The sequence below is a fragment of the Giraffa tippelskirchi genome, chromosome 6 (assembly GCF_054371585.1).
Source record: "Giraffa tippelskirchi isolate mGirTip1 chromosome 6, T2T-mGirTip1v1.2.pri, whole genome shotgun sequence".
NCBI classification, from domain to species: Eukaryota; Metazoa; Chordata; class Mammalia; order Artiodactyla; family Giraffidae; genus Giraffa; species Giraffa tippelskirchi.
Window position 1 is genome coordinate 131,708,295 of NC_137280.1, and position 19,499 is coordinate 131,727,793.

Sequence of the window (19,499 nt, forward strand, 5' to 3'; positions counted from 1 at the left end):
GCAATCTCCAAAAATAAACCACATCTTAAAGATTAATAATCCATTGTATAAATTTAATTTATTACATTTTATATCCCTGGCTACATATTTCAGATTTGTTTTCACTTCAAAGACTGTAGATCGTAGAATTAGTATGTCTTTATTATACTAATAAAAACTGCTTACTGCTGCTAAGTCGCTTCAGCCGTGTCTGACTCTGTGCGACCCCATAGACGGCAGCCCACCAGGCTCCCCCATCCCTGGGATTCTCCAGGCAAGAACACTGGAGTGGGTTGCCATTGCCTTCTCCGAAAAACTGCTTAACATTTGTTAAATTTTTTGACAGTTGACTATGTCTTTTTGCAAATGTGAGCCTTCCTTAATATCAGGTTTTCATTTTTCACATGAGATATTTTTAACAAACAGCAATAATGTTAGGGAAAACAATATAAGCTAAATTTTACTGAACGTTCACTAAGTACCATATATTATTCTGGGGGCATTACATGCATCAATTCACTTAAAACAGTTTAAAGGAGCAGGGAACTCCTTTTGTATTTTGATTGCGGGTTTTGACAGTTTCCTTTGCTCTCCCTCTTCTCCCCTCCTTGTACACATATCTCAATTGTTAGCCACATTCCTTAAAGGAGCCCTGCCTAACTAGAATTACTTGGATTTATGAACTCAGCATAGCAAAGACTATTTATTTCAATCCTTTGTTTTCTCAAAAGAGTTACTGCTTAAGCTTTGACTTAAGAAGGAGAATGGGAAGTGTCTGAGGAAGTTAATCATAGGAAAAATGGTAAATTTATAAGTACATTGAAGATTCTACTTAATTAATGCCAGACTGGATAATTCTGACCAACTCTCAACCAATAAACACAATTTAAAAGGCTGGGGAAAAATCCCAATTTTTAAAAAGCATTAAAAAACAAGTAAAATTTAAAAGAATTAGTGGTCTGAGATTTGGGGGAAAATAGTACTCAGAGAAAAGAACACAGAGCACCCTGGGGCTTTTGGTCTGACTATATTTGCTGATTCAGGAGAGAATGGCTAAGAGGCTGAACTGAGTTTTTGATACACTAATAAGTCTATAGGGAAAAAGCTGGAGTCCAGGTAAACTGTCCGTGCTTTGGGTTGAGACCTCAGAGTGCTGCACACTAAAAGAAAAGATGAAATACAAGCAATTGAATACTCACAAAGACTCCAGGCTGGCTGTGAGTCATCTGGATGACCTAGAAAATCTCAAACCCCAAATACAGATTTCGGTAAACCCAAATTGCTATTATCCTCAGGAATTTGGGAAAGGCAAAGGGAAACTGACTTGGAAAGCTCAAATAATTTCTGTTAACAGTTATTGAAATACCATGCTCAACATACAATCACAGGTGATCAAACATATTAGGAGACAAAATAGCATACGTAAGAGACAACAGAAACACATAAAAACTTCAAATATGGTGACATTATTAGAAAGGTCCTGTAAAATAACTATGTATACTTAATGCAAGAAGATAAAAATCAATTTTAAAAATTTTGAAAGGCAACCTGAAATTATAAAAAGTGATATAGGAGATCTTGGAAAGAATAAACTAGAAAGTATTAAAACTGAAAAAAACAAATAACCAAAATTAAGAAACCAGTAGATAAGCCCATTGGCATTTTAGGTACAACAGAAGAGAGAATCAGTAAATGAAAGGTAGGTCAAAAGCACTGAGAGATCAAAAGATGGAAAATGACTCAAGAGATAAAAGAAGACACAGGATTTTGAGCAAAAGTCTGGCACAATCAACAGAGTCATGGAAAGATCCAAAAGACAGAATGGTACAGAGGTAACATTAAAAGAGATGATGGCTAAGTTTTTTCCAGAATTGTTGAAACATACCAATCCACAGACTCAATAATTAACAACAAAAATCAAAGATAAAGATGAAATCTTAAAAGCTGTCAGAGAAAAAGAGAAATGGCTGGCATACAAAAGAACAGTGGTCCAGACAGCTAACTTCTCAACAGTAGCATGTAAAGCAGAAGACAGTGGAATGATATTTTCAATAAGGTGAAGGAAAGTGCCAAAAGAGAACACTGTGTCCACTGAAAATATCCTTTAAGAATAAAGGTAAAATAAAGACATTTTTGGTGCATACTAAAGAAAATGTCAAGGCTTCCCTGGAGGCTCAGTGGTAAAGAATCTGCCTGCAATGTAGGAGACACGGGTTTGATGCCCAGCTCCGGAAGATCCCTTGGAAAAAGAAATGGCAACCCACTCCAGTATTCTTGCCTGGGAAATCCCATGGATGGAGGAACCTGGAGGGCTGTAGTCCATGGGGTCGCAAAGAGTTGGACATGAACCTAGAGCCTATTAGATAGAGTGAAGCAAGTCAGAAAGAGAAATATAAATATCATATCAGTTCAGTTCAGTCGCTCAGTCGTGTCTGACTTTTTGCGATCCCATGAACTACAGCACGCCAGGCCTTCCTGTCTATCACCAACTCCATGAATTTACCCAAACTCATGTCCATAAACTCGGTGATGCCATCCAACCATCTCATCCTCTGTCATCCCCTTCTCCTGCCTTCAATCTTTCCCAGCATCAGAGTCTTTTCAAATGAGTCAGCTCTTCGCATCAGGGGGCCAAAATATTGGAGTTTCAGCTTCAACATCAGTCCTTCCAATGAACACCCAGGACTGACCTCCTTTAGGATGGACTGGTTGGATCTCCTTGCAGTCCAAGGGACTCTCAAGAGTCTTCTCCAACACCACAGTTCAAAAGCATCAATTCTTTGGTACTCAGCTTTCTTTATAGTCCAACTCTCACATCCATACATGACTACTGGAAAAACCGTAGCTTTGACTAGATGGACCTTTGCTGGCAAGGCAATATCTCTGCTTTTTAATAAGCTGTCTAGGTTGGTCATAACTTTTCTTCCAAGGAGCAAGCATCTTAATTTCATGGCTGCAATCACCATCTGCAGTGATTCTGGAGCCCCCCAAAAATAAAGTCTGTCACTGTTTCCATTGTTTCCCCATCTATTTGCTGTGAAGTGATGGGACCAGATGCCAAAATATCTACTGATGCATATGTGAGGAATCTAGAAAGATGATACTGATGAATTTATTTTCCGGGCAGCAATGGAGAAACAGGCAGAGAGAACAGACCTAAGGACACAGGGGAGGAGGAGAAGGGAGAGGGTGAGACGTATTGAGAAAGTAACACAGAAATTTATAAGACCATATATAAAATAGATAGCCAATGGGAATTTGTTGTATGAGTCAGGTAACTCAAACAGGGGCTCTGTGATAATCTAGAAGGGTGGGATGGGGAGAGAGATGGAAGGGAGGTTCGAGAGGGAGTGGACATGGGTGTACCTATGGCTGATTCTTGTTGATGTATGACAGAAAACCACAATATTCTGTAAAGCAAATATCCTTCCATTAAAAAAGTAAAGTGGCAAAAAAAAGTTGGACACCACTTAGCAACTATACCACTACCACCACCAAAGAAAATTTCAAAGGGTATCCTACAGGCAAAATGAAAATGACATAAGAAGGAATAAGGAACAGAAAAAGTGATAAAAGTCTAAGCAAATTCTAAATGAACACTGATTATTTTAAAATATGAATATGTTTGTGGTAAATCTATATAATTATAATTCACAAAAAAGCATATAATTCTATAATTCAAGAACAGAAAGTACAGTTTTAAGGATGAAAAGGAAGATAAGATATAGAGATTAAAATTAGACTTTGGTAAGTCAAAAATATGTGATAATTACTAGGGTTGGAACTAAAAGAACAGAATAAATAATCTATAACTTCTAAATTAATAAAAAAAGAAGAAATTCAATGATCACAAAATTTCCTATCAATACAAAAGAAGTTAAAAATAGAGAAGGAAAAAAGCTAATATAGAATTCCTGGGGCAAATACAAAACATTTAATGAAGGAATAGATGTAAATCCAAATATCAGTAAACATTCAATTTGGATGAATAAAATATATCAGTTAAAAGATAAAATTGGCACACTAGGAAAAACAAACAAAAAAAAATCCAAAATCATATGTGAATTTAAAGAGTCCTATCTATAAAAAAGTAAAATAGTCTTAAAAAATTATACATTTATGTGAATTTATTTTATGTAAGATAAAAACAAAATAGAAAAAGTTTGGTGGCTACATTCACACTAGAAAAATACATTTTACTAGGGATGAGTAGGGTACATTTTTAATGATAAAATTCAAATTCCCCAGGAAGATTTAACAACCCTACATTTGTGTGTATATATCCACATAGCCTCAAAAAAGCACAAAGCAAAATTTGACTAAAGTATAAAGAGAAATGGAAAAAACCAAATCACAGTAGGGGTCTTTTTTTTTTCCTTTTTAAAATATTCTTCTCCAAGTAAAAGATAGCCTCTTCAAAGCAAAAATAATAGTGATACAATTTTAAAATCCTATTTCTTCCATACTAAAGTGTGGGAGGAAATCGATGCCACTTTTCTTATTTTTCCCCATGGCTCGTACCTCTAGGAAGGATTTCCCCTACAAATGATAGGTATTTGTCATTATGGAACATCATATTTTACCATACTTTCAATGGGTCCTATTTATCCTGCTTCTACTGCTAAGTCACCTCAGTCGTGTCCGACTCTGTGCGACCCCATAGATGGCAGCCCACCAGGCTCCGCTGTCCCTGGGATTCTCCAGGCAAGAACACTGGAGTAGGTTGCCTATTTATCCTAGGTATTCATAAATAGTTTACAATACAAAGGTATTTGAAAGTGCATCATTTTTTTAAAAAAATGTGGAAAGTATCTGCATTTATTTGAATATGCAAATCTACAACATCAGATTTAGAATGATCATAGATTGCCAAATCTCTCAAAGCTACCTTTTTTTAGATCTTTCTTTTTTTGAAATTGAAGTATGTGCTGTGCTAAGTCACTTCGGTCATGTCTGACTTGTTGCGACCCTATGAACTGCAGTCTGCCAAGCTCCTCTGTCCATGGGATTCTCCAGGCAAGAATACTGGAGTGGGTTACCATGCCCTACTCCAGGGGATCTTGCTGACCCAGGGATAGAATCCACGTCTCTTACGTCACCTGCATTGGCAGGCGAGTTCTTTATCACTGGCACCACCCAATCAACATATATCTAAAGGTGCAATAGTTTAAAGCCAATGAACTAAATGACTTCTAAAGGGTCCTCCATTGCTTAACATTTTAATTGCTAATTGCTACTTTTACTCTCTATCCAACTTTGCTGCAAGTGACTGATCTTAGTATTTTGCTGTTTGTTGACGTTATCACACTGAACTGAATATATCTGTGCAATCTTTCAAGGATAACTGGCTATCACAGATTTCGGGGTTGCCTCCTTGCTCTCTTTAGTTCTCTCTCACCTTTTTCTTTCTCTTTCTTCTTCTCTCTCCTTTTCCCTCTTACCTCTTCCTCGTTTATTTTTTTTCTTTGTTTTTGATGATTTGCTTTGCATGTGGCAGGTTCTTTGAGTAAGGAGAGGCTGCTAAGAGTCGGACGACTGAGTGACTTCACTTTCACTTTTCCCTTTCATGCACTGGAGAAGGAAATGGCAACCCACTCCAGTATTCTTACCTGGAGAATCCCAGGGACGGCGGAGCCTGTTGGACTGCCGTCTATGGGGTCGCACAGAGTCGGACATGACTGAAGCGACTTAGCAGCAGCAGCAGCAGCAGCTCCTGGAACATTCCTCTCTATGACTTCCCAAATTTCTAAATCCTTGAGGATTTGCACCAGTAAGCTCCAGAATACCATAGAAGGAAATTCTTATTTTTTTTTATCTCATAGAATAAAGAGAATTTGACCTGAGATTTTTTTTAAGTATGTGACCAGCCCCAGTAAAGTATAGCTAATGAAAGGGTAACATCTTAGTAATAGGAGAAATGGTGACAATATTTAGGCTAGATTAGAAGTGAAATAAATAAGAAACTAAATCATCTGACGCTGAAGATACCAAGTTTGTCGTTGTGTCTGATTAAACAAATCTAAGTGCAACTTATGGTTCTTTAATGCCACAATAGCTAATTTTCTCAAAGAATTATCTACTTTGAAAAATTAAAAGTAGAAAATATGGTTCATTTCCATTTGTACCCTTCTTTTCTTTTCTTTCCCCTGCAATCTCATTTCATGTTGTTATTGTAGGAGAGAATTCATTACTTTTACAGTGCTAGTATACTTAGTTACACAGTATCAACAAAGCATTTCTGGGAGATGAAAAATATGAATATTATGTGACTAATTAAATTTTGAATTTTGAAAAATTTGACCATGCATCATTAGCATAGTATTGAATCTACAGAAAATAGTGGGAATTTACACTCCACAAATTTTACACTTCAATAGGGGTGACTTTTCTAAGCTACTCAGGTTTTATGCCTTGTTACTTCCATTTTATGGGTTTTTTTTTTTTTTGGTTTTTTTTTGACTGAAGTAGTTGATTTATAATGTTTTGTTAGTTTCTGGTGTGCAGCAAAGTGTCTCAGATGTATTTATATACATATATATATTCTTTTCCATCATGGTTTATTACAAGGTACTGACTATAGTTCCCTGTGCTATAAAGTGGACCCTGTTGTTTATTTTTATATATAGTTGTTTGTATCTACTAATCCCAAACTCCTAATTTATCCCTCCCTGACCTTCTTTCCCCTTTGGTACCCATAAGTTTGTTTTCTATGTCTATCAGTCTGTTTCTGTTTTGTAAATCAGTTCATTTGTATTATATTTTAGATTCTCCATATAGGTGATATCATGTAGTACCTTTCTCTGTTTTGACTTATTTCACTTAGTATAGGAATCTCTAGGACCATCCATGCTGCTGTAAATGGCATTATTTCATTGTTCTTCACGATTGAGTAGTATCCCATTAAATATGTATATATCACAACTTCTTTATCCATTCATCTATTGATGGACATTTAGGTTGCTTCCACATCTTGGCTATTATTAAGTATTGCTGCTATGAACATTGGGGTACGTGTATCTTTTTTAATTAGTTTTATCCAGATACATACCCAGGAGTGGGATTGCTGGATCATATGGCAACTCTATTTTTTAGTTTTTTAAAGAATGTCCATATTGTTTTCCACAGTGGCTGCACCAATTTACATTCCCACCAGTGTAGAAGGGCTCCCTTTTCTCCACACCCTCTCCAGCATTATGTTACTGCCACTTTAATATTATATATAGAGAAAAATATTATACATATCACATAATCACATACAGAAATATGTGTATTTTATACATTGAATTATATGACACTAAGTATCCTAACTAAACATTCTATAAACCACAATATAATACTGTGATTTTAATACCTACTTTCTAGCTTACATAAATCTTGAAGAAATAAAACAGTTCCATACCTGTACTTAATTTGTGACAGAAGATCTCATTTTAGGGAATAAAATATAATTAAATTCAACAAATTAGCAGACTCTCACATATGCTAACTGGAATATAGAGACCATGTAAAATAGCTCTTCCAAAAGTAGGAAACATGGGTGTGATTTTTTAAAAAAATTATTCAACCAAATAGGGGAAGAATTTAACACAACGACTTTATATATTCTAGGTGGTATGGTCTCTTACAAACTACTTCTTTGAATTATTAATATTAACTTTGGACAGTACCATGGGATGAAGTTTGGCCACCGTTTTCAAAACAAAACAAAATTTTTTTTCTGTCAATGTTGGGTATTCAATCATAGGTAATTTTTATAAAATAGGTAATTATTAATCCAAATATAGTAAAAAGTTGATACTCCTTAATATTCACAAGATGATTCTCTATTACTCTTCTATGCCCTTTGCCGTAGTTATTTTTAGTAATCACAGCTCTGCCTGTGTCTCATTCATTATGCAGTCTGTATAAACCATCATTAGACATTACAGGAAAGACGAGCACATGGCTTAAAACGTGCTCATTCTATCTTATCCACCAGCTATGGCTGTCTGGGGATAACAATCCCACATTAACTCTTTAAAATATGTGATGAACGGTCTAAACCCCAAAGAAGACACATAACATATCTGGGAGATGCTGTGTTAAAATGATCACGTAATTTCCCACTACCTGTGGGAAGGTATTTTCATTTTTCCAAAGAGGCTTCAATCAAATTTGATCCAATATATAATAATAGATGACATTATTTATTATAAAGAACAATCCATTTTACAATACTTAATTAAAACCTGATTTTGTATCAGGCTCGCTGGAAGATAATAGGGTTAAAAAACAAATGAGAAGTTAATTAAACAAACTATCCCTTTATTCATAATTCTACATTTTTAAAAAACTATTTGTCAAGCATTGAGCTAAGTCCTGAGGATACAAGACACTTGACCTCAATTTGCATTTTTTACAAATTCTAGAATACTTACAATGCAAGGCAGTTTCCTTTTACCATCTAATGTACCATATGCTCATAAATGAAGGCCCCCTGTAAACATGTCAAATATGTGTTTTCTAGCAATGTTATTTTTGTCGTCTTCCTCTTATTTGTTACCACACCTGCTGCTTACCATAATGAGACAAGATGTTATAGACAAGTATTTTTAATGTCCTTCTTGCTTTTCAGTAACAATAACAACAATAAAAAGAAAACCATCTAATGTACTGTGTCCTTACTGTGTGCCTGGCATTGTGTATATGCTGTATAGGCATCATTGCTTTAAATTCATCTAAAAAACTCTATTAGGTTCATCACTTGAATTTAATGAGAAGAAATGAGATTCAGGGTGATTTACTAAATCCCTTGAGTTAACCAGGTAATAAGAAGCTCAGCTCAAACTCGAACTCAGCTCTGCTACATGAAATAGTGATTAAGAAGGAAGATTTTCTTGTGCCCACTCCATCTTCATGATGTTTTCACAAGCTGAAGCAGTTTAAACTGATTTGTAAAAGAGCTGGATCATCAGTTTTTCTTTGTAAATCACTGTCTAGATAGATAACTGCACTCCTATATGATAACAAAGGGTATCCCTGAATTAAGAGTTGGCTAACATAAGTTTTTACTCACAGATGTATGACCTTGACAATGTATTTAGCAGTTCTACATTTGCTTGCTCATCTATAATGTCTTAATTCCATCCTGCCTAGCTTACCTCCTCACTTTCAGGAAGATAAAGTGAGAGAATGTTTTGAGACAGCACTTTGGAAACCAAAAGGATATGCTCAAGTATCATCAATAATCCCCCGCCCAACTCAGCAAGGTTTACCCCTCCAAAGTGTTATAATTTCAAAAGGCTAAGGCAGGGCTGGATGCTGTCAAATAAAAAGCTTTGTTCTTTGAAATGTTTATTCCCTGAAAAACCTTCCCAGCAGAGACAGAAACACAAGAATCTCTCCTCAGTGAGGACGCAGCAAGTTCAAGGGTTAGGGAAGGGGAATTTGGGTCAGCTGTACATGGTTTGGGGCTTCCCAGGTGGCTCAGTGGTAAGGAATCCACCTGACAATGGAGACACGGGTTTGACCCCTGGGTCGGGAAGCTCTCCTGAAGGAGGAAATGGCAACCCACTCCAGTATCCTTGCCTGAAGAATCCCATGGACAGAGGAACCTGGCAGGCTACAGTCCATGGGGTCACAAAAGAGTTGGACATGATTTAGTGACTGAGCACGCATGCACATATGTGGTTTGAAATGGGTTTGGCCATTTTATCACCTACAAGACTGTCGAAGTTGTTTAACTTCCCTAAATCTCAGTTTCTTGTCTATAAAATAGCCATTTTAGGGGCTTCCCTGGTAGTCCAGTGGCTAAGACTCCGTTCTCCCAATGCAGGGAGCCCAGGTTTGATCCCTGGTCAGGGAACTAGTTCTCACATGCCGCAAGTAAACATCCCGTATGCCACAACTAAGACCTCATACAAATACATAAATAAATATTAAAATAAATAAATTAAATGCCATAATAACAGCTGCCTGAAAATATGGTTGCAAAAACTAATACAAGTAATGTATGTATAACATATGGCATTGTGTTTGGCAGTGAGCCTGGCACATAGAAAACACTCAACAGTGGTCTCTGCAGAGTGGTACCTTGGGTGATTTCCTACCAATATGCTTGTGTTTGTTTTCCTAACTGTGGGCCAAGCCTGAGTGATTTCAGGGCATTTTACGTTAATAGAAAATGCAAGCAGACAGAGATGCTGGGAAGAACAGAGGCATGTTTGTTAGACTGGAACAAAGTGGATGAACAGGGAAGGAAGGTAAAGGTTTCAGATCAGATGCACAGGGCAATGTGATGCAGAAACAAGAACTGTATCAGTTTCATTCTGAATAGTCTAGGGAGAGATGTCAATAAAGCCACAAAGATCTAGTCTGGCAGCAAAGGGCATTGCTTGGAATTTTTAGGGGAAAAGAAATCATTAAAGATAAAAGAAGTCCTTTGGGGATGTGAGATAATTTCGACTTCTGAGTGAAGCAATGGTAATATTCCAGTTTGTTTGAGACAGACCTGCTTCATAGCTGCTCTCTGGTGTAACTATTAACAGCACTCTAAAAGTATTCAGGTCTGGACAAGGAATTATATATTTTCCCCTTCTGAAGGCCTGACACACTTCTGAGGCCTGACACTACTGGGGTCTTATTTAGGATTCTGGATGAGGTTTTCACAGGAGTTGTGAAAACAGCAGATCCTCGAATAGCATGCTGTATGTTAGAGGTTTTGCATCATCTCTTAAATTCATGCTCATGCTTACCCAGGAAAAAGAGCCTCAGATTTAGAATTAACTAACTAGTTAACTAACTAACTAGTTAAAGCCTCAGAGAACACAGCAGTGCTTCCCTCATCCTTTTATCTAGATTATTTTGCTTCAAGATAATCACAACAATAGTTTTGAAAAATAGGTCACCTAAATTTTATAACTATTTTGTTTCGAGCCATCTGGGATGGTTTTGAAATGAGCCATTCTTGGTATCATGGCTGAAACCTGACATGACACATTTGTCTGCACGTCTGCCAGTGTTCCAGCATCATTCTGGGTATTTGATATTCAGAAGATGTATCAAGAATTTGAACCTCGGAGAAACAAACTACTCAGCATTTCAATTAGGATCAGTGTGTCGTGCAGACAAAGCATCACTACAGAAGATCTTGAAACATGTTGGAATATGTGAGTTTTAAAAACTAAATGCTGCTGAGCAGCTGCAAGTTCGATGATATTCTGCATGGACAACCTCCTTCCTTGTCCTGAGTTGTTCTAAGAAAAGTGATTAATATAGACTCTTGATTTGCATCTCCAAATTCCAATCAACTTAGCTTTCTAGTCCATATTTAGTACGTTATTTTCAGCACATTTAATTGACTCTGTATAAAGCTTTGATTAAATGGCAGCTAAGAGAATAGGTCATGTGACTCCATGTAGTCCCCATAACACCCAACGTAACTATAAAAAAGATTAGTGGCTTCATTTGAAATCATTGCCATTTTTATGTCCTTCCCTATTTTGCTGGTGTAGTTCTTAACATCCTTCTCTTTTACCATGTGTTTGTGGGGCTTCCAGAGTTCTATTCTAAGCTGCTATTATCATCACAGAAAAAAAGAGATGGCTCCATTTCTTATAAAAAGTAGAGTGTGTTAGAATTTAAATATGGCTGTTTCTCCCTATCTGCCTCCACAGTGGATATAGGAGAAAATATAGGATTTAATGTTATCTTTCAAAAATAATGAGTGATACTGCTATTACTGCTGCTACCACTACTACTAGCAAATGTGTACTGAACATACACTAGGTGCCAAAGATCTTACTTGCATCATGTCATTAATCCTCACAAAAAGCTGAAGAGGTAAACGCTATCAGTCTTGTGTTTCTTTTTTTAATTGAAGGATAATTGCTTTACAATGTTGTTGGTTTCTGCTGTACATCAACGTGAACCAGCCATTAAGTACACATATATCCCCTCTCTCATACCTCTCTCTTACTGCCTCCATCCCATCATTGTAGGTTGTCACAGAGTACAGAGTTGAGCTCCCAGTGTTATACAACAACTTTCCACTAGCTACCTATTTTACATATGGTAATACATATATTTCAATGCTACTCCCTCAATTTGCCCCACCTCCCCTTCCCCCACTGTGTTCATAAGTCTAGCCCTATTGTCTGAGTAAGGAAACTAAGGCTTAGATAGGCTAAGTAGCTTGCCAATGTCACACAGCTGGTTCTTTCTCATGAGCTGGGGATTTAAACTCAGATCTGCCTGAGTTTTGAATTAGCTCTCAATCTCATGCTAGGATATTTCTTTTATAATATGAGCTTCTGACACACCTAGCACCATCCCGTCTTTTGATCTTACAATGTTATATTCGAATTCTTCTGTCTTCCCAGCACCTTCAAGGAAATATCTAAAATTAAAATCTTTATGATGCTTACAGAATTTAAAATTGATAAAGAGATTACTCATAATTAAACCATGGTTTCGGTGAGATTTTTTTTTTAATCCATTAAACTGAGGGTCTTAAGAGGAGAGATGCTATCAATCATTTCATCCCCACCGAGGCGCACAATACTTGACAGGTAGTTGTTACCGGGTAATGCTTATTGAATAAACGCGAATTAAAAAGAAAAAACCTTACTCAGGATAATACCACTCACTGTGATTGTAAGAGCATCTCTGTACAGAAAAACTAAAATGCTGTTTCAGTCCATGCTGGACTCTGTCCGACAAGGGAAGAAAGAAACAAAGGAGAAAGTCTGTCTCTATGTTTATGCTGTTATCGTAGAACCTTATTCTTGCCTTTTCTAATTACTATCCTTTTGTGTTGGTATTTTCCATTTTGATCTCTATGCCCTTTTGTTTTCCTATTTATTCTTGATATGCTTTCCACCCTTCCATTTGCTGTTGCTGTTTCAGCATCTTTGTAAGTAAGGTTATTGACAAAACAGATTGCTTTCCAAGAAGAACAACAGAAATTGATTTGGGGGTAAGATTTACAAACTACATGCAGATCATCACAAACTGCTAATAAACTGCTTTCTGTTTCTAATGAGCGTGAACAGAGTCTGATTTATCCTCTGTGTAAGAGGAGGAGGTGTGGGGGGTACCCTGAGGGTCCTTGCAGACGTCTGTACAAGAAGGCAATGCTCTATTGCAAGAAACAGCAAACAGCCTTCTTCCAGGCAGACTTCCTACCAGTTTTTCAAGGTTCAGTGCAGAGGGTCAGAGTGGAAGTCCTCTGAAAATGGACTCTTGTGGATCTGCATATGCTGGTGTCAGCTCTCGGGAGATCCTTGCTATTCAGGTGTCTCTATGTCGATGTTTTTCACCTGCTGCACCTCAGTTTGAAGGCTAGCTCTGCCAACAATGTCACCACGGTCAAATTACCAAAAGTGTCTTAGTTCCACTGTCTGAAAAAAATGGATAACAAGAAACTCAAATCATACCATATGATTACAGAATATGAAAGTAATTTTCAAACGGTAAAGCCCACTTCAAGTGTTGCTTGTTATTATTACAGGGATTACCTCCCAAGTATTTTCACAAATTGAATTCTTATATTTGTTAATGATAAGCATTAGTTAATAACTGGCTATCTCAAAATTCCATTTGTTAAGCATGGTACTAAATGTTTCTAGCTATCGTACTTTCTAAGAAACACTGTTGTTGGTAACTCGGGTACCACTTGTGTGAAATAAAGTCCCAGCAGTGAACTAGAATGAATTCTAGTTAATAACTGGCTATCTCAAAATTCCATTTGTTAAGCATGGTACTAAATGTTTCTAGCTATCGTACTTTCTAAGAAACACTGTTGTTGGTAACTCGGGTACCACTTGTGTGAAATAAAGTCCCAGCAGTGAACTAGAATGAGCACTGGTTGAGAAGTAACGAGTCTGATGGTTCTGGTCTCAGTTTGCAGTCCAATGTATTACCACTCTGGGCAAGTCATTCGCTCTGAGCCTCAGGGCAGATTAGATGAGGCAGTTCTTATAAACTAATGCTTTTTTCCACCTCCTATTCCTTATCTTGATTTAAGAAAGAAACATAGTAAACTGCTTCTCACTACCATTTTTAATAGATGCGGTCTTCTAGTTCATTTAATTACCTGATTAATTAAAATCAAAATCTTGTTTCAGTTATCACCAAGAACATTCTAGGAAGATTAATCCATTTGATTTAAAGATCATTTAGCTATTAAGGCGTATCTTAAAGTTCACTTCATCGAAACCCTAGATTTTAAAGGTTTCTGATATTGAGTCTTTATATGAATCTTTTACACAGATCCATGTAAGCCCTCAATTGTTTCAGTGTTAAAATTTTGAAGAGATTCTGGTAACTGTCAACAATTTAAAGAATTCAAAGTCAAGTCTTCACGTACATCTGCTGAGAATTACTATTCGCAAGCTGAGTTCCAAGGGAAGAAAGAAGTTGACTAGAAGAGATACTGAGCCCGAGGGAGATTTGAGGTGTCCATAGTTACTATTATCACATGAGATTGTGAACGAAATATCACATCCTATCATGCCATATCGGTAAAAAAAGGATGATGCAGCCATCAAGCCATCACATTACGGCCGCCCCAACAGTGAGCCCTGAGGGAACGCAGGACAGAAAAAGGCTGCCTGCCCTTGTCATCACCCACTGCAGCCACCCCTCAATGAAGCCCCCTGAGGAGACTCTGGATGAGAAGCACAGTATACTGGCCCCAGATAGCTGAGGTGCATATCAAAGAAGTGGTTTCAGTGAGCCCAGAATCTTGGATCTTCCCATAGACAGAAAAGTGCTAAATTCCTTAACTTGAGGTGTCTGGCTTTCTTTGGTACACAATAATATTTTGATGTTTTGACCACCTTGCCTTTGTTATAAAAACTCTTGTATATCCTGGCTCCTCCCTTGTCTCTTTGGAGCAGCTTCTCAGAGTTATCTGAGATGCTGTGCCCTGGCTTAACTCCACACTTTTGTCTGCTGTATTAAATAAAACATAATTCTCAACTTTCAGGTTGTGCATTTTTTCCCCATTGACAAGATACATGATTGCTAAGACCTTATAAGTGTTAATTTGCCTTTCTTACTACTGGGATGAGCATTTGCCCTTTTAGGTAAGATTTGCCAGTTACCTGAAGGCAGGCCCAGTAATCTCTGCTAAAGAACACAGATTTAGGGGAAAAGCCAGAATATTTCCAGAAATATGTATTATAATAACAGACATACCGAATGCTGTATTTAACTTTAATTTCTTAGATTTAAGTATTGTCTGATTTTGCAAAATGAAAATACTTCCCACTTTAATGTCAAAACATCTCCTAATCAAATTAATTATAGAGCAGAAGGCATATGATTATCACCAAGTCTTTTCCTTGTGCCCTGTTTGCTCTTCTGGTGTTATAAATCAGGACTATCAATAAAGAAGGTTGTAACATTTCATCTTTTCATTTTTAGATCAAGACATTCAAGTATTCTTTTCTGGAGATAGGGAGAAATAAAGAAGAAAGTACTTACTATTAATAATAAACAGTACTGAGATTTTAATTTCCCTTAATGGAGATGGTAATGATACAAATTTAGAAGTGAAGCCATCGAAGGTGGGAGATGTCACTCTGAACAAGCTCTTCCCACAATTCTCCCACTTTTACAAAAGTCAAGTAAGTCATCTTTAGGGCAAACATGCTGACCAAGAATACATTTAAGCTGTGATAGATCTCTAATTTTAGCTTTCTAAAGATTATACAGGAATTGATTCCAACAGCTGCTGCTTGGTTTTAAGATTCCACTCATGAAATATGCTCATTCTTTCACTGGAAAATAACATTCTCATTAAAGGCAGTCAGGATTCTCCTTGATTAAGCTGAGTGACTTAAATGTCTCAGTTAACACAAGTGATGGAAGGTATATACATATATACACACACATACTCAATTTTTAAAATGTTAATATGATGGGATTAAATAGCAGTGCCTTGAAGATGAGAATTTTAGGTTGGGTGTTTTATAAGAAAATTCATTGTATGGAAAATCAATGTACAGGTCAGGTGATTATTTAGCACTGAAAACACTATTTTAGCACTTCCTTTACAGAACCATTAGATTTATACTAAGTATGTTAATCAACATGAAGTTGACGATTAACAGCTTGGCTTTGTAGTGAGAAAAACTTCGGATCAATTACTGGTTCTGCCACTTACCAGGTGTGTGACCTTGAGGCAGGTACTATTCTATTAATAAGTTTTAATCTTTAAAATGGAAAAAAAGGAAAAGAATACCAGCCACCTCACATGATTGTTACTGGGATTTAATAACATCACGAGATGATCATGAGGCAAAGAACATTAATGTTAGCATATTGACAAAGGCTGAAGATATAATAGGTGTTGCAAGCCAAAGAAAGCTACCAGTTCAAAATACAGTACACTTTCAGCGTTATGTCCTGAGAAGCAGTTCCATGGTCCTTGGGTCTTCACCCAAGTATCTTAAAACAAAATGTAGGATATAAAATGTTGGAGGGTAGGAAAGAGGAGGGCTGTTTACTGATTTTGGAAAAGAGGCTTCAGAGGATGGTATGTTACACCTGCTCCTTAACCTTCCCGAAGGGGAAGGGATGTGAGTACCCATCCTCACCAATGAAACCTAGTGAGGGGCTTAATGTGCCCACTAGAAGGCCTGATATGGCTCTCCCAGACCCTGAAAGGCAATGGAGTCAAGTTTGATGTCCACCAAGGAAATTTGGAAGGCAGCAGAGAGGCTGGTAAGTTGCTTTACTGGGATGGAAAAAAGAGTTCCTCCTGCAATTGTATTCCTTCTAATAGTAGATAAAAGAATATGTAAGTTTACACTCAAATTTAAGCCACATTAGAGAAGAAGCTGGCCTTGGAGTGTTTCACTTATGCCCAAGAGTGCCACCTGGAAGGGGCAATGGGATTTTACCCATGAGCGTCCATTTGGAGTGTCCCTCCAGAGAACTGGCAGTGCAATGAACGGCTGGTCAGCCAGAGGGGCAACACTGCCTGTTCATCACAGTAACAGCTCCAGGGACCACAGAATAGCCTCTGAAGAACCCCTAAAAATGTCCACAAGAATCAGCTTTGAACTCTTCTCTTGCGGAGGAAAAAGAGAAAAGAAAGTCTACAGTGAAAGAGAAACATCTTGAAACAGTACTAACTTAAGTAAGAAGCTTCCACATGCTCCCTTGCCCTTCCTTTTCTCAATGTTCCAAACATCCTGGAGAGTGAGAAAAAGACAAGGACTCCCCCCTCCACACAACCCCCCACTCCACCACACACACAGGCACACACCCCCCACCACACACACACATACCCCACCACACACACACAGACACCCCACCACATACACACACACAGAGCCCACCACACAGATACCCCACCACACATCCCCCCCCAACACACACACACACACTGCAAGACGCTTGCTTCCAATATCGGTCAGAGAAAATCTACCATCATATCAAGTTCAGAGTTGCGATCACCCTCCGGGACTAGACAGTCTAATTTCTAAAATAAGACTGTGTGATTTAAAGAGATCACAGAACTTTCTATCACCTAAGAGTGAGCAGAAAAATCACAGCCCTGTCCATTTTCCACTCACAGTCACAGAAAGACAGAGCCTAGAATGTAAGTTTTAAAGGGCGCAATGGAAAATAAGAATATAGTGTTTTAAATGTGTTCCATGAGCCATGCTTGTTCAAAGTACAACTGATTAAGGGTATAAATAGCTCTCTCTCTCTTTTCAACAACTGGAAAACCTTATTTCCTGAACACTAGACCCTTATCCATACAATCACATGGCGCTTTCTCTTCAGTCACACTCTTAACTGACTATACTGGCTTTGGCCAAAGGCCACCATACTTACTTACGCATACTCCTACACAAGATCACATAAGGGCAAATAAAATGTAAGGTTGGGATGTAGGTATCGCTAAGATCCAATGCCTAATTATAGAATCAGAATGGAAGGCACATATTAATCACTCAGATACAGAGAGGAAATTAAAGACTGATCGCCATGACATATATAAATATATAGTCAGAGCACTCTGAAGCCAGACTGCAACTTGCTGGGGGTTACAGAGCTAATCGTGGCAGCTGGGACAAATAGGTCTGGTCATAGTCTTGTTCCTAAAGGATAAGCCACTCTCAGGTGACTGAAAGCCTTTCCCAGGCAAGAACCCAGGGTTTGTCCCATTGACCCTTCCCTTCAATGCCAACTCTTTCCCCACCAATGCTCAGCACATCTGCATTTCCAAAAACTTTTGGACAATTCAGAAGTAATATGGGGTGGTAACAATAATCTTGAAATCTTGTCTTGCAGAGTCTTCTTTCATCTTCCAGGAATCACGTGGCATAATGAACAGGCTAGAGTCAAAGCTGTGATAGTAGGCTTTGTCTCCACATCAGAGCTCAGCACAGTGAATGAAACTCAGGATGTGCTCAATAAATGACAGGTGGAAAATAAAGTGCTTGTTAGCATGACTGCAATCCGTCCTGAAGAGCGGATGTCACATATAAGGCTGGTGAAGAGGAACACTGTCTCCAGAATGAGCTGTGACTCCTTCTTATAAGAGAAGCACTGGAATAAAATAATAAATTGATTGAGCGAGTAGACTGTACACTGCAAGGAACAGTAGCCACACTCACAACTAGGGAAAGCAATGAGGACCCAGTGCAGCCAAACTTACGTATATGTGTATACACATTTTCCAGCTTCAGCATGTGACTGCCAAAATGCTATTTCTTAGGGAATATAACTGCAAGTAGCACTTATTATGTGTCTAGTCCTCTGAATTTTGTTATTTTGTTTTATAAATTTTCTAAAATGAACACATATAATTTAATATATGAGAAAGTAAAAGTTATAAATATTTGTATATACCTTTTTTCTAGAAGCAAGGACTTTTGCTCACTTCTTTCACCAGAAGATTAAGAAATCTTTGTTTTACTTTACAATTGTCTGTAGAGTTTGATAACACGTGTAACTCCATGAAAGAAAATACTTACACAGAAAACTGATAGAGGTGGGCAGTACTCACTCTAGATTTTAGCTGTAGGAAACTAATTTCAGCAATGCACATGGAAGTGTTTTCTTCCTACCTTCAGGGAAAGCCTGTGAGCTGTAATTAAGTATTGGATTAATGCTACTGGTGTAGAATCAATGGTCAGTACAATCAATACCTGAGCCTGAATGAAACATGACTATGGGCATCAGCAAAACTGTTGAAAAGAAACAACACTCAAGATGAACTCCTGCTGTGGTTCCAGGTCACCAAACCATAACAATCGAGGTGAGAATTTCATGAATGATGACCAAATTATAAGGCCCAGATCAAGGTTTCATTTGAACGCATACATACACAGGCACAGAATATTAAAAGACAACAGCTCTTCCACTGTCAAATCGCAATGCCCAAACTGTAGCCTGTGACTTTGATATTGCCATATCTGTGACTGTCTTTCTTGGTTCCCCACAAGCCAAGTGTATCATACGTATTTTTACACTATTGTATATTTTAGTGAATTTTTTGAAAGACTCTGGTAGGATTG

The 19,499-nt window shown here is 37.6% G+C and overlaps 1 protein-coding gene across 9 annotated transcripts in view; it reads right to left on the minus strand.

Annotated features, from left to right (window-relative positions):
* JAKMIP2 (janus kinase and microtubule interacting protein 2) overlaps positions 1 to 19,499 on the minus strand; it is a 207,336-nt gene that overhangs the window by 140,063 nt on the left and 47,774 nt on the right. For 2 of the 9 annotated variants that reach the window (XM_081495629.1, XM_081495622.1), the window contains exon 2: positions 13,144 to 13,358. The exons of the other annotated variants lie outside the window; for them this stretch is intronic. The gene's annotated coding sequence lies outside the window, so the exon portion shown is untranslated. The remainder of the gene's footprint in view (positions 1 to 13,143; positions 13,359 to 19,499) is intronic. 9 annotated transcript variants of the gene reach the window in all.